This window comes from Pteropus medius, unplaced genomic scaffold (assembly GCF_902729225.1).
Source record: "Pteropus medius unplaced genomic scaffold, Ma_sr-lr_union100, whole genome shotgun sequence".
In the NCBI taxonomy this organism is placed as follows: Eukaryota; Metazoa; Chordata; class Mammalia; order Chiroptera; family Pteropodidae; genus Pteropus; species Pteropus medius.
Window position 1 is genome coordinate 5,227,854 of NW_024352784.1, and position 13,958 is coordinate 5,241,811.

At 42.1% G+C, this 13,958-nt stretch overlaps 1 pseudogene; it reads right to left on the bottom strand.

Moving 5' to 3' along the window:
• Positions 1-3,764: 3,764 nt before the first annotated feature.
• Positions 3,765-3,883, bottom strand: LOC120590595 (uncharacterized; annotated as a pseudogene).
• Between the last annotated feature and the right edge of the window lie 10,075 nt (positions 3,884-13,958).

A 13,958-nucleotide genomic window follows, 5' to 3' on the forward strand; every position in this document is an offset into this window, starting at 1 on the left:
TCCCTACCCTCAAGGAAACGTCCTGGGTGTTCTCTCCCTGTGAATGAGGGACCTCTGAACCAGGAACGATTTTAATCACGTTCTCATCATCTATTCTCACTGCCAGAACAGGGCCGGGCACAAAATAAACCCTCACTCCATGAATGAATTTCATTTTTGAAAATTAGCCCAGTCTTTCCACCACCTGATCATTCTTCAAGCATTTAGTGATTTTGTAAATGTTTAAAAAACAAGAATCTGTAGTCAGGGAAGGGAACTGAGAAGTAAAACAAGGTATGCTGCCTAGTAGACATTTTTTAAATGTCTTTCTGGGTAAAGTAAGGGAAGCAGAGGAAAAGAACAAGCAGTCTTAGAACAGCACCCCTATATCTGCTGAGGGAAAAGGTTTCACTTTCTGGAGGGAGAGTGGGGCCAGCAGGGACTATGTGAGGTGTTCAAGGGTTTCTAAGGATACACGGCCCTAAGGTTGGGAAGGAAGCAGACTGGAATGGTCTTCAGGAACATATCTCCAGGCTTCCAGGAATGAGTTAATTCATTCGTTCAATGTTTTATTTATTGAGCACCTACAAAGTGCTGTGCTGTGTTTGAAATGCTTGGGATATAGCAATGAATAAAATTTTAAGATCCCTGCCCTCTCCTAGAGCTTATAATCTAGTCAGGAGAACAGGAAAAAAATTAATAAGTCAAATAAAATTATAAGTGCATTTACCCCTTGACCTAGCAATGCCATTTCTGGGCTTCTAGGATTTTAGGATAGAGTTTCATCTGCACAGTAAAATGACACAGGCACAAGGTTGTTGATTGCAGTGCTATTTGTAATAGCAAAAGACTGGGCACAGCTTTGAACCTTGAACCATGTGAACATAGTATCCACTCAGATCAAACCAAAAGATTCTTAGATTTAGTATAGGTTTTATTAAACAGTGATAAATGTGCTATGGAGAAAAATAAAGGAGGGAACTAGGTAATGCTTGGAGGGGTGTTGCCATTTCACACTGATAGTTAAGGAAGGCGTAATGGGGAAGATAACATGTGAATAAGAGCCTGAAGGAGATGAGAATGTACTGGGGATGTGTTCAGGCGGAGGAAAAAGCAGGTGCAAAGGCCCTGAGGTAGGAGTCCTCTGACATGTCCAAGGACCAGCACAGGGACCAGCTGGATTGGAGCAAAGTGAGCGAGAGGCAGAGGGTATACCTGCGTTGCCACCCTAGACACTCTGAGTCTGAGGGGCTGCAGCTACAGTGGCTCATGGCCTTGGGAGGCTCCCTTCTCATGCTGGCCTCCCCAGTTCATTTAAACATTTCGCCTAATGACACCTGGTTCTCCTCTGGATCTTCTCTGCCCGTGAATGTTCATCCTAAAGTGTGAAGCCCAGAACTGTGCTGACTAGTGTCCTCAGTGTCCTCCATTGCCATCCCCAGCTAGCCTACCTCTCAGGCTCCCTCCTGGGAACTCTTCGCCACTGGCTTCCCAATGCCAATCCCTCTGACCACTTCTTCTAAGTCTCTCTCACTGACCATGAACACCAAGCTCCCAGTCTCTGTCCTCACCTTCTTCTCTCTCTTACCACCTCTTGCCTCCTTTGCCCCAGGGCTTCTGCCCACATTTCTCCCCCAAGCCCGGGCACGCAGATCTTTTTCCTCTTGGACATCTGTCCTGGATGTCTCAGGCACCTTGGACTCCACATATGTTTAGAGCTGGACTCACCACCCACTGGATCACCCCTCTGCCCTCCAGACTTGGCAGGCTGGTCCTTGGGATGCCCTCTGCTGGCTGGCTCTGATGCACCCTGCCTGCACCTTCCATACCCGTCCACCTGAGCAGAGACCCGTTCGGCCTGATGGCTGATGCCTTCCCAGCATCTCGCACAGCTCCTGGCATATAGTGAGTGCTTAATAAACTATCAAATGACTGAGTAGTCTCACCCACTGCCTCCAGCTTCTGAGTCTGCTCCCCTCTCCCAGAGATCCCTGACAGGCACGGTGGGCCCACCTCCAGGGCCCTCACCTCCCCAAACCCTGAGTGTAGGAGGCCCCATGAACTTCCCTTCAAAGCTCTGCCAGAGACCAAGGTGTGCTTCTTGGGGAGATTTGGAACCCAGGAGGCCGCTGGCCTTTTATACCTGCCCACTAGAGGGGGGCTCAGCGTTGTTCTTTGGGTTTCAGTGACTTCTGTCTGTGGAAGACAGAGTGTGAATAGGTCACAGAAACCCTTGGAGTAGCAGTTTGAGTTGGAGGAAGAGGGAGAAGCAGAACAGGAATTGAAGGGCCCAACCAGCCAGGCACCCAGTACAGCATCCTGCTGTTTGTTCTCCATGGTGAGACTGTAAGCCCCACGGAGCAAGCAAGGATGTCTTCTATCTTCTCCTTTATGTCTGGTACCTTATGGCAGAGGCTGTCAAAGGAGGGCAACCCCTCCACTGCCACCCCTAGATTTTGCCAGATAAGATATAGGCCACTCAGTTCGATTTGAATTTCAGATAAACAAGTAAATTTTCAGTATAAGTATGTCCCCCAGCCAGTATCTTCTTTGAGCCGTATTTATACTAAAAAAGTTATTTGGTGTTTATCTGAAATCCAAATTCAAATTTAACCCGGGTGTCCTCTATTTTTATTAGTTAAATCTAGCAACCCTACCTCCAGGTGACTTTTGGCAATGTTTGGAGACTTTTTTGGTTGTCATAATTGGGAATGGGGTGTTGCTACCAGCATTTAGTGGGTAGAGGTGCCAGGGATGCTGCTAAATATCCTTCAGTGCACAGGACAGCTCCTCACTACCAATTGTTATCCAGATCAAAATGTCAAGAGTGCCGAGGTTGAGAAACTCTCCCTATGGGTACCTAGAGCACAGAGAATCTCCGTCCCACCTCCGCCTCTTGCCCACCTGCCTTCCTTCCCTCAGGCCGTTGAGAAAGATCTTAGACCTGTCACAGATGTTAGCCAAGGCTAAGTTATGAAGTTAATGAGAAAAATAGAATACAAAATTGTGTACCTTCTCAACACTGCACAAGGGTAAACTACGCACTAAAAACAATGGAGGAAAAATGACTAAAATGTCAAGATGGTTACCTTAGGCAATTGAAATGTTTTTTTCCTCTCATTTTCTTTCTTTTCCCACACATTTCCTGAGGACCATGTTTGTAAAATATTTTGAATTTTTAACTTTTAATTATGTAAGTATTGCATGAGTACATTCTCCTTGTATTAAAAAAAAAAAAAATTGGAAACAGTACAGCAAGTCCAGTGTCCTTTGACCAGCACCTCCCGTCTGGTCCCAGGCCTCTGCAGAAGTACCTGCTGCTGCTGCTGCTGCAGAGCTCATGTCCAGCTATGGCAGGACACGGTTCTACCTTTGGCTTTGAGCTGACACTGGAAAATGGAATTGTGTGATCATAGGCAAGTACATTTTACTAGATATGACGAAGTTGTTTGAAAGTTAGTTTACTCTGCTGCTAACAAGGTATGACAGGACCAGCGTGAACCAGCATTTGACACCAGACGTGAAAATGCTGGCCGATCTGATGGGTGAAAAGTATAATCTCATTGTTTTAATTTGTCTTTCCTTTATTATGACTGAGATTTTTTTCCCAGCTTCATTGATGAGATATAATTGAAATATGACATTGTACAAGTTTAAGGTATTCAGTGTGATGACTTAGGATATGTTTGTTTGTAAAATAATGACCACAATAAGATTAGTTAACACATTATCACCTCACATAGTTACTCTTTTTTGTGTGAATGTGGTGAGAACTCCCCTCACCTCCACTACAGCACCTGGTCTTCCGAGGTGGTCTCCCATCCAAGTACTAACCAGGCCCGACCCTGCTAAGCTTCTGAGATCAGACAAGATCGGGCACGTTCAAGGTGGCATGGCCATAGACATGGTGAGAACTTTTAAGATCTACTCTCTTAGCAACTTGCAAGTATACAGGACAGCATCGTTAACTATAGTCACCATATTGTACATTAGATTCCCCAGGACTTATTCATCTTATAGCTGGAAGTTTGTACCTTTTGACCTTCACCCATTTCTACCACCCCTCAACCTCTCTGGAAACCACCAATCTACTTTCTGTTTCTAAGAGTTTGGCTTTTTAAATTATTTTAATTTTTAATTTTTATTTTTTAGATTTCACATATACATAAGATCACATAGTATTATTAGTCTTTCCCTGTCCAACTTATGTCACTTAGCATAACACCCTCAAAGTTCATCCATGGTGTTGCAAATGGCAGAATTTCCTTCTTTTTTATGACTAATAATATTTTATTGTATATATTTACCACATTTTCTTTATCCATTCATATATCGATGGACGTTTAAGTTGCTTCCCTATCTCAGCTATTGTTAATAATGCTGCAATAAACATGGGGTTACAGATATCTCTTTGAGATCATCTTTTCATTTCCTTCAGATATATACCCAGAAGTGGGATTGCTGGATCATATAGTAATTCTATTTTTTATTTTTTAGGGAACCTCCATACTGTTTTCCAGTGGCTGTACCAATTCATATTCCCACCAACAGTGCACAATGGTTCCCTTTTCTCCACACCTTCACCAATACTTGTTATTTCTTGTTCTTTTTTATAATAGCCATTCTAACAGGTATGAGGTGATATCTCATTGTGGGTTTGTTTTTTCTACGCCCACCGCACCAGGTCTTCCTAGGTGGGAAGACTACCCAGGCCCGACCCTGCTTAGCTTCCGAGATCAGACGGAATCGGGCGTGTTCAGGGTGGCATGGCCATAGACTTATTGTGTTTTGATTTGCATTTTCCTGATGTTTAGTAATGTCGAGCATCTTTTCATATATCTGTTGGCTATCTGTATGTCATCTTTGGAAAGATGTTACCACTGAGATTGAATATCTTCAGGTGTTCATTTTTTAAATTAATTAAAAATTTAATCAATATACATTCACATCATTCAACATTCAAAAAGGGTAGTCAGTGAGAAACCAGCCTTCTTCCCATGTCTGGAGCCCAGGTTGGCAGCCCCTACACAGAGACAATGTCCGAAAACAGTTTCTAGCATTTCTTTCCAGAGATACTCAGTGTGCAATAGGTACTTATATATATATAGCCTTTCTCTTTAGTTTTTCCACAAATTGTAACATTTTCCACACTGTTCTACACTGCTTTTTTTTTTAATATGGAAAGTAGAGCCATGTACATAGAGCCTGTACATGGAGCCATGTCATTCCTGATTTCATAGCATCCCATCTGATGGGTACATTGCAATTTTTTTAAACAATTCCCTAGTGTTGGATATTTTGGTGCCTTCCAATTTTTTGCTACAATGAATATCTTGTGCATATATAATTTCTCACATATGGGAATACATTTGTAGGTAATTCCCAAGAAGTGACATTTCTGGGTCAAAGGGCAAGTATATGTAAAGCATTTTAGGTTGTAGCCAAATTGCCTTCTCTATCAACTTACTGATTATGTCATTTCATGATTGTAAAGAAACTATCTTATTGTTTAATCCAAAGAAAAATATAGCAGTCATTGTCTTTGATGATAAGAAACCATGACTTACGAAACATCTACTATGTGTCAGAAACTTTACACATATTGCCATGACACCTGTGAGGCACGTGAATCAAGTCTTTTGTTTAAGGCTCCGGAAAGTAGGCGACAGAGCCAGAAATCAAACCTTGACCTGTCGGGCTCCCTATCTTGGATCTGGGCCTTGTCACCAGTCAGGAGGCTGACACCCTACTGTGAGGAACTAGATTCCAGCATAACTCAGGGAGATGTCACGTGACAGGTGTCAGGAGGCCTGAACCAAGGCCTGGGAGTACATGATGGGGTGGGCTGGACTGGAGTGGCTGAAAGGGCTTTACAGAGGTGAGAGCTTTTGAGGTAAGGTCTAAGGATTGAAGGAATAGATTTTGCTCATGAAAAGTAGAAAAGGGGGGCCCATACTTAACTCAGGAGCCAGACTGGATTTGAATCTTACTTCTGCCACTTCCTAGCTGTATGACCTGTTTCCTCATCTATAAAATATAGAATCTAATTCATAAAGTTGTTGTGGAAATTAAATGTGTTAAAGTAAGTTTAAAAAGGAAAAAAAAATACACCTGACACTTTGTAAGCATTCAACAAGCATTAGCCATTTATTAGCGAATAACTAAATTGTTTTCAAAAGTATTTTAATTGATAACGTTTTTCTGTATGTTGTTTAAAAACATTAGTTGGCAGACTGGTAATGACGGGATTCATTGTTTGGTTGAAGGTGACAGGAGGTGATGTCATAACAGATTGATTCAGGCACCACAAAGTGATCAGAGCAATGCCAGGCCCAGCACAGTGGCTGGCAGTAGTTTGTACATTTTGCCAAATAATAATCGTTTAAAAGTGTTGAAATGCAGTTACACAAATGTTGATTTTTAAGAGTTAACATTTATTTAGCTTTTACTATATGCCAAGCGCAACTTCGAGTATCCCGTCTAATCCTCACAATAAGCCTATTGGGTAACTGCTATTATCGTCCCCATTTTACAAATGAGGAATCTGAGGCAGCAAGAGACTTTTAAGCCATTTGCCAAAGGCCACCATAGCTGGGATCCACACTAGGCTTGGGAAGATTACAGCCTGCTCTCACCTCTCTGCATATCTGCCTTTCTCGGTGGGAAACTAGATCTAGAATCAAGTTATTGTTGGCATCTTCCCAATCATTGCGCTCTTTTGAAGTGAGGCAATCTAAACCAGCAAATCTCCTCAAACCTGAACAGCTCTGGTCTCAGATCACAGGAGAGCACAGGGGACAGGAGGAGCCATGAAAGTTTCCTAATCTAGGACTTTTAGAAAGCATTTTAGAAAACAGCTCTGGTGCAGCAGAGAGGGGGCCTGAGAGACGAGAGAGAGAGCAGCGCACTGGCAGAAATATTTGCAGGTGTTTGGTGACTGTTGGTCAAAGCTATAGATAGGGCCAGGAGAGGTCCTTGGCCTGACCTTCTTGCTCCCCATAGGATACTGGAATCCTCCTAAGGCCCTTGTCCTGCAGGAAGTACTTACTTGCTGGAGGTTAAATGTTTATAGTCACAAGTGGCTATTGAACCCTTGAAATGTGGCTAGTTCAAATTGAGAAGTGCTGTAAATAGAAAATACATAACTGATTTCAGACTTAACACCAAAAAAAAAGTAGGATAGCTCAATAATTTTTCTATTAATTACATGTTAAAATGATATTTTGGATCTATGGGTGAGGAAAAATATTAAAATTAATTTTTTTTCTTTTATAAATGACTACTGGAAAACTTCAAATTATGTATATATTTCTATTGGACAGAGTTGTCTGGGCACCTGCCTCCCTTTCCCTTTGTGAGAAGCTGTGGGCTCTGTTGTGAGTGCTGGGCAGTCAGATGTGTTCTCTGCCAGGCTTTCTGAGTTCACTCCCCAACCGGACGGAGGCTGTTTCTAGGGAGCAGTCTGGGTCTGCTGTGCTCTGCCGCCCTCTAGCGGCTCCTCTTCCAAACTGTCCAGTTCTGTGACATTCCATCTTCGTGATGGGACTGGACTGAACTTGGTATCTTGAAACACGTTTGGTCCCCAATCATTTATTCCACTTACCTACTATCCTGTTTTGATTTTAGTTGATTCAAAGTAGCTTTACAGAAATAGTTTTAAAAATGGCCTGGTGCCTAGTTACTATCTTCTCAACAAGTCTCAATACAATTAAGATACAGACATCTTCTCTTCAACTGTGGCTCCTTATTGGCAGAAAATTATCAATAACGTCTGGAAAATAATATTGCCTAACCCTTTAAATTCCTGGATGTTAAGTAATTTTATTTAGGGGACTAGATTTTGGGTCTTAAAAGGTAGTTTCTTTTTGTTGTTAAAATGAGTTAACAGTATGGTAAATAGGTTAGATTGCATCATGAAGAATATGGGGCAATAATGCATATAAAGCACTCAGCACAGTTCCTAGTACTTGGTAAACTCTCGATATATGAAGTGATTAGTATGTGAAATTACTCGGTGTTTACATAAGTAGTGACCTTTTAAGAGTGTTAAGGTTAGAAGCACTTGTGCTCCTGTGTGCTAGCACCCTGGTTCAGAACTTTCCTGATGAGTAAACAAAGGGCAATGGAAAGAAACTAAATCTCAATGGTCACTGAGCTGGGAAAACACTCAGCTGGTTTGGGATCTTCCTGGACAATCACCGAGCTAGACCAGACCCAAGTTAATTCAGCCAACCAGGGCAAGGAGAGTGGACAGGGCAGAGGTCACAGATCTGCTCTACGGAGACTCCGCATTTACCCGGGTGCGTGAAGACATTCCCAGGCCTGTGTGGAGTGGAAATGTAAGTTCAAAGAGAAAATGGAACAATATAAAATGTGCAACTGTTCAAGAAAAATTTGTTTGTGTATGTTTTAAGTGGATAGTTGTGGGTATCAGATCACTGTGGCATTTATATCTTTATGGAGACATTTAAAAGAATGACTAACTGCTTTATTTTAAAGTGTTGACTTTATGATAATGCTGGAAATTATAGTCTTTGCAAGTTTATTTAAACATGGTGAAAAGTTCTACATATGTTAAAGTTCTACATAATTTAGACTATACAAAGGAAAACCGCAGCCTTCATATTCTTGTAAGAGAGAATGTGAGCACAAAATTTTGAAGATCAGGCCCTAGGCTATATACCCAGGATTGAATTGTTGGGGCTTGGGGTGCAAAATCAACATTCCTTAGGATAAAAAACTTTCCAAAGCTGCTGTGCTAATTTACGTTCCCCCCAGCAGTGGAGGCAGGTGAGTTCCATTATTCAGATTCCTCCCCAATGCTGGAGAACTGTGTCGAAGTCTGCACCATTTACCAGGCAGAGATGTCCATTATCTCTCTGCAGAAGCTCAAGGCTAACAGAGTTTACTTGGAGCCAGAACCCTAGGCCTTCCGAGCCTGTGGAATCAGACTCTGGAGAACTAGATTAGATGGTTCTAATGGCTTCTCTCTATAAAAGCCCAAAACAGTCATCTCTAAGAAAAAGCCCGCTTTGTTCAGAGCCAGCCCCATCATACCCTAGGCCTGGCTCCTGTCCCTGAGCAGCATTGGCTGCATGCCAGCCCTTGGCTCTTACCTTTCCCCATTTGTCTCCAAGCTAACCAGCCTCCTGTTCACACGCCTTGCTCTGGGCAGGAAGCTGGAGAGTTGGTAGCAGTGGCTTGTTACCATCTTGTTCCTGTCCTCTGGTCACCTCAATGCAGTCACAGTAAATTCAGTCCCTTATGTGTGGGTTTCGCTGGAAGCCAGCCTCTTGCTTTTTGTTTCTGTTGGCAGTTCCACCTCCCCAGCTATATCTGTCCCATATTCTCAGCCTCTGGAATGAGTCACCAAAGATGCCCGCTTGGTTAGTGGACTAGTTGAAAGGGTAAGGAGTGCGGGCTGGGCGAAGCAGCAGCCCCACCTTTTTTTGGGAATGAGGGTGACCAAGGCGCTGTAGTTGCCAGTCATTGCTGCCAGAGAGTGAAGTATGCAGCGATTTGGGAGAGCCAATTTATGAAAAGTGGAATTTCTGCATTCTAAAATTAAACTGCACAAACTTACTGCTGGGTACAGCAGCTGCGTTCCCTGATACTCCAGCTGGTGTTTCTTACCTGCCCCTCTCCCACCACTGCTCTCCCCAGCCTAGTGCTCACTGGTTCTTGGCAGGTTCTTGTTACAGTTGTCCTTGGGCCCCACCTCTTCAGGCCAGACCTTGATCCCATACCCCTGGAGGAAGCCTGATGGTTTGGAACCTCCATGGTCTTTTTCTTTCCTTTGGTGGCATCTTTCTGCTTCAGCGATCTGATATCTGGCCCAATTATTCTCATATCTTTCCTCTAAGGAAGTTTCTCTGCCCTATACATTGCAGTAGTATAGCCCTTTTGCTTATAGTCAAATTGTGCCCGATGTGTGTGTTATATAAAGAGCAGAGGGGAGAGCCCATGTATTGGTGTTGGGTAGTACTTATTGAGGTGACTCATCCCAACCAAAAGCACTGAAGATTACTGGAAACCTAAATGCCAAGTTGTTTATTTGCACTAAAAGCAATGATAATCTGTCCCATTTTACAAACACTTTCCATGTGCTATGCTGAGTGCTTTAAAGATACTATCTGATTCAACGACAGAAATCCTATGAAGTTGTTAACGTAAGAAATGTCCAAACCTGTAGAGAATTTTTATGAGTTTATTTGAGCCCCAAATGACAATTGCCAGGAAGCAAGATCTAAAATGCTCTGGAGAATAACAGTTTGCAGTCTCTTTTATGTTTTTGGAATGAGGGAGGGAATTTAAATAAGATTACATGAAGGTGGGAGAAAGCAAAGTGGGGTTAGGATTACAGAAAAATTAACAAAATCATGTGCTCTCTTGAAGGAGGTTCATCATCAAGAGGTATTACTTCTGGCATTTCAAAGGTGTGTTAACTTTGCTGCATAAGAGCAATGGACAGGGCTGGCTTAAAACCTTTCACTAAAGGAGTTACAGGCCTGGGGTGTGACTATCCGCCATGATCTGCCCAGTTAGGAATTTATAATTGATCGCAGCACCCCTTTTTCATCCAGGTTAATGACAGTTTCTCCACTTCTCAGATGAAGAATCTGAGCTCAGAAAGATTAAGTGACTTGCCTGAGATCACAAAGTTTGTAAGTGGGATATGAGACAAATTGAGCTGGCTCCATATTTTCCCACTGTCCCACCTCTGACCAAGCTGTCCACTGTCTTGGTACCCTCCTGGTATGACACCAGCATCCTTCATGGCACCCGTGCATTGTGGTGACCCCACATGGGAGACATTGCAGGTGCACACGTTCTTCACAGTGCATCTCGCTGCCTCAGAAGGAATCTGGAAGCATGTACCCCAAAATGTTTACATGGCTTAACCAGAATACTGTTGTTCTTACTTGCTTCTTTATCCTTTTCAACATTTTTTATTAACGTAGTTTATTTTTTGAATCAGAAGAAAAAACTATCTTTATAATTCAAGGAGGAGATTCCTTCTTTTGCTCCTAAAGCGTTCTGCGCATTCATTCTGCCTGATATGTCAGCTAGTCTGGCAAACGCCTGAGTGTCTTGTGAGCCTCAGCTCAAGGGTTGGAGCTCTGTGACATCTTTCCCAACACCTTGCCCTTCTCAGTGCTCTGTTGTCCCTGTCATGACAGGGTACTTATCACACTTACTTATCTGTGTCCCAATCCCGCACCCCCAGCTATGAGCTCCTGAGGGCAGGAGCTGAATCAAATTCATCAGTGTCCCCAGGACATTGCATAGGCAGTGGATCCAAGCAATAAATTGAATGCCAATTGAGCACTTACTATGTTCTAGATGTTTTACTATGTGCTAAGCACTCTGCCTGTATTAATTCATTTAATCTCGGTCATCCCATGGGGTGGGTTTATTATTATTTTCAGCCCATTTTACATGAGAAAACTTATGCAGAGATAACCAAGGTCACGTAGCTAGCAAACAACCAGACCAGGGATGTGGACCCAGGCTGTCGTATCAACTCTGTGACTCTAAACACTATGCTACCCTGAACAGATGCTTTGAAAAGTTTTGCTGAGTGAAAAAACCTAGAGTTTCACCAAAGCATCATTCAATCTGAAAGAGATTTTGTCTGGCCCCAAACGCAGGGATTTAAATCCATACCCAGCTGTTGTGTGGATCCAGTGGCCACACAGGCAGTTTGTTTAGAAAAACGTAAACAAGTTTAAATGGTTGTTCTCACTGAGTTTACCTCTACTTGTCCACTGGACCACTTGGGCCTCAGTTTATAGAGGAGAAAGGGTGTATGTGGAAGATGGGGCTATGATGCTCTCACTTTCCTGTCTTTAGGGCTCTAGAAACAATCCTAAATTCTACAGGATAAGCCTCCTCCACCCATGGAGAGCTGATCTGAGCCAGGGTTGGGTCCCAGGAACTCAACTGAACAAGAAACTTAGCTGAGTTTCCCAGGGCCTCAGGCAAACAGGAAGCAAGATTGGTAATACTCCTCCTTACTTTCTTTTGTTCAATAAGCCTGTAAACAGTAACTAAATGCCCTCTCTCTGCCAATCACTGTGCCAAATCTCATGGAAATAAAGAAAAATAAAACACTATTGATTTCTGTGGTCGAAAGATTACAGTAGCACTGCCCAACAGAAATATAAGCCACATATGTAGTTCTAAATTTTCTGGTAGCCACATGGAAAAAAAAAAAAAGCAAAAAAAACCAGATGAACTTAATAGCCTATTTTATTTAACTCAGTACTTCTCAAATGTTATTGTTTTGTTATTGCTTTAACATGTAATCGATATAAAAATTATTGATATATTCTTTTTTTTAATACTTTGAAATCTGGATTGTATTTTATACATAGAGCTGTTTTCCACTCAGGCCAGCCACATTTCAAGTACTCAGCAGCCCAGTGAGGCCCGTAGCTACTGTATCAGACAGAAGAGATTTATAGTCTGATTAAAGGAATAAACTTTTTCTTACCTCAAGCTTTCAGAAGAAAGGATTATAGGATTTGGTGTTTGAGGCTGGGCCATTTGCACTGTTTCACAAGTAGCCGTATGATCAGAAATCCATATATGTATGTTTTTCCTTTTTTATTCATTTTCAATTTCATAAGTAATACATGAGTATATTTTTATTATAAGAAAAGTGAGCAATAAAAGAAATTGCCTCTTAACTTCTGCAAATACTGCTCCATCCCAGAAGTAAGCTTAGCTATCCAGTAGTTGGGTATAGATTCTTCAATACATTTGCATGCATAGTGTTTTATTTTATTTTACATCAATATTATATAGTTCATATTGTTCTATAATTTGTTTTTTTCCTGCAACAATATTTCTTGGTATTCTTTTCATATGTGAACATACAGCCACCTCATTCTTTTCAATCACTACACAATAATCCATAAACACTTCCCCACTGAAAGGCCTTGGGGATGGTCTTAATTTATTTTGTCACTATTACTAATAGGGTTATAATGAGCATTCTTGCATTTACCTCCATGTATATTTGTGTAGATGTTTTTCTGGAGTAGATAAAAAGGAATGTATTTGCCAAGCCAGAGGGAATCTAGATCTTAAATTATGGTGAGTACCATCAAGCTGCTCTCCAAAAAGAAGCCCAATTCACACCCCACCTGCAGTACAAGGATGCTTGTTTTCTCACACTCTTTCATACACTGAATCTTATTTTTATTGTGAGTAGGGGTATATGAAATGTGAGTCCCTAAGCAATGACACAAAAATGGTAAAAAAAAAACATTTTTTTAAAAAATTGTTTATAGCTAGAAGCAACCAGGATGGTTACAACCTTGGAAGAAGTGACATATTTAACATGAAGGGTGGTGAAAGAAAGAGTTAATAAAGGAAGAATATCACAGGAAAGGGAAGGCATGATTGGTGGAACAAGGTCTCAAAGGAACGGAATTTAACTTGAATTAGAACACACAGGGGAGGCTGACCTTGGTCAAAAAGTGGGTCTCTTTCCTGAGCAGGGAGGAAAGAAGGGAAGAATGGATAAGGACACATACAATTATACTCCTATATGAGAGGCAGTTCTTGCCTGTACAATCTATTTGGGGGGCAATAGGTTAGAAGGCAAGTTGACTGCTGATAGTGAGAAGGGGATTCTGATTTGACAAAGATTATAATAGGCACCGTGGGAGAATGAGGGGGCATAGGTGAATTAAGAAATATTTTGGCCCCAGCATGCAAGGCTGGATGCTCTCCCACAGTGCCCACATCCCAAGTGAGGGCATAGTAAAGTCAGGTAGGTAGATTAATCCAGGTCAAGATTTTAGCAGCCGAGCACCACTGAATTAAAGGCTGTAGAGCTGGCTAAAGAGTATAGTAAAGAGCAGAGGGAGATGACACATGAAGAAAAAAACCTGTCCCTGGGTTCCTCATCTCAGTGAGGGTTGTTGCTAAGCACCTAACACTAGAGTTAGAAAGTGGGTTGCATTCTC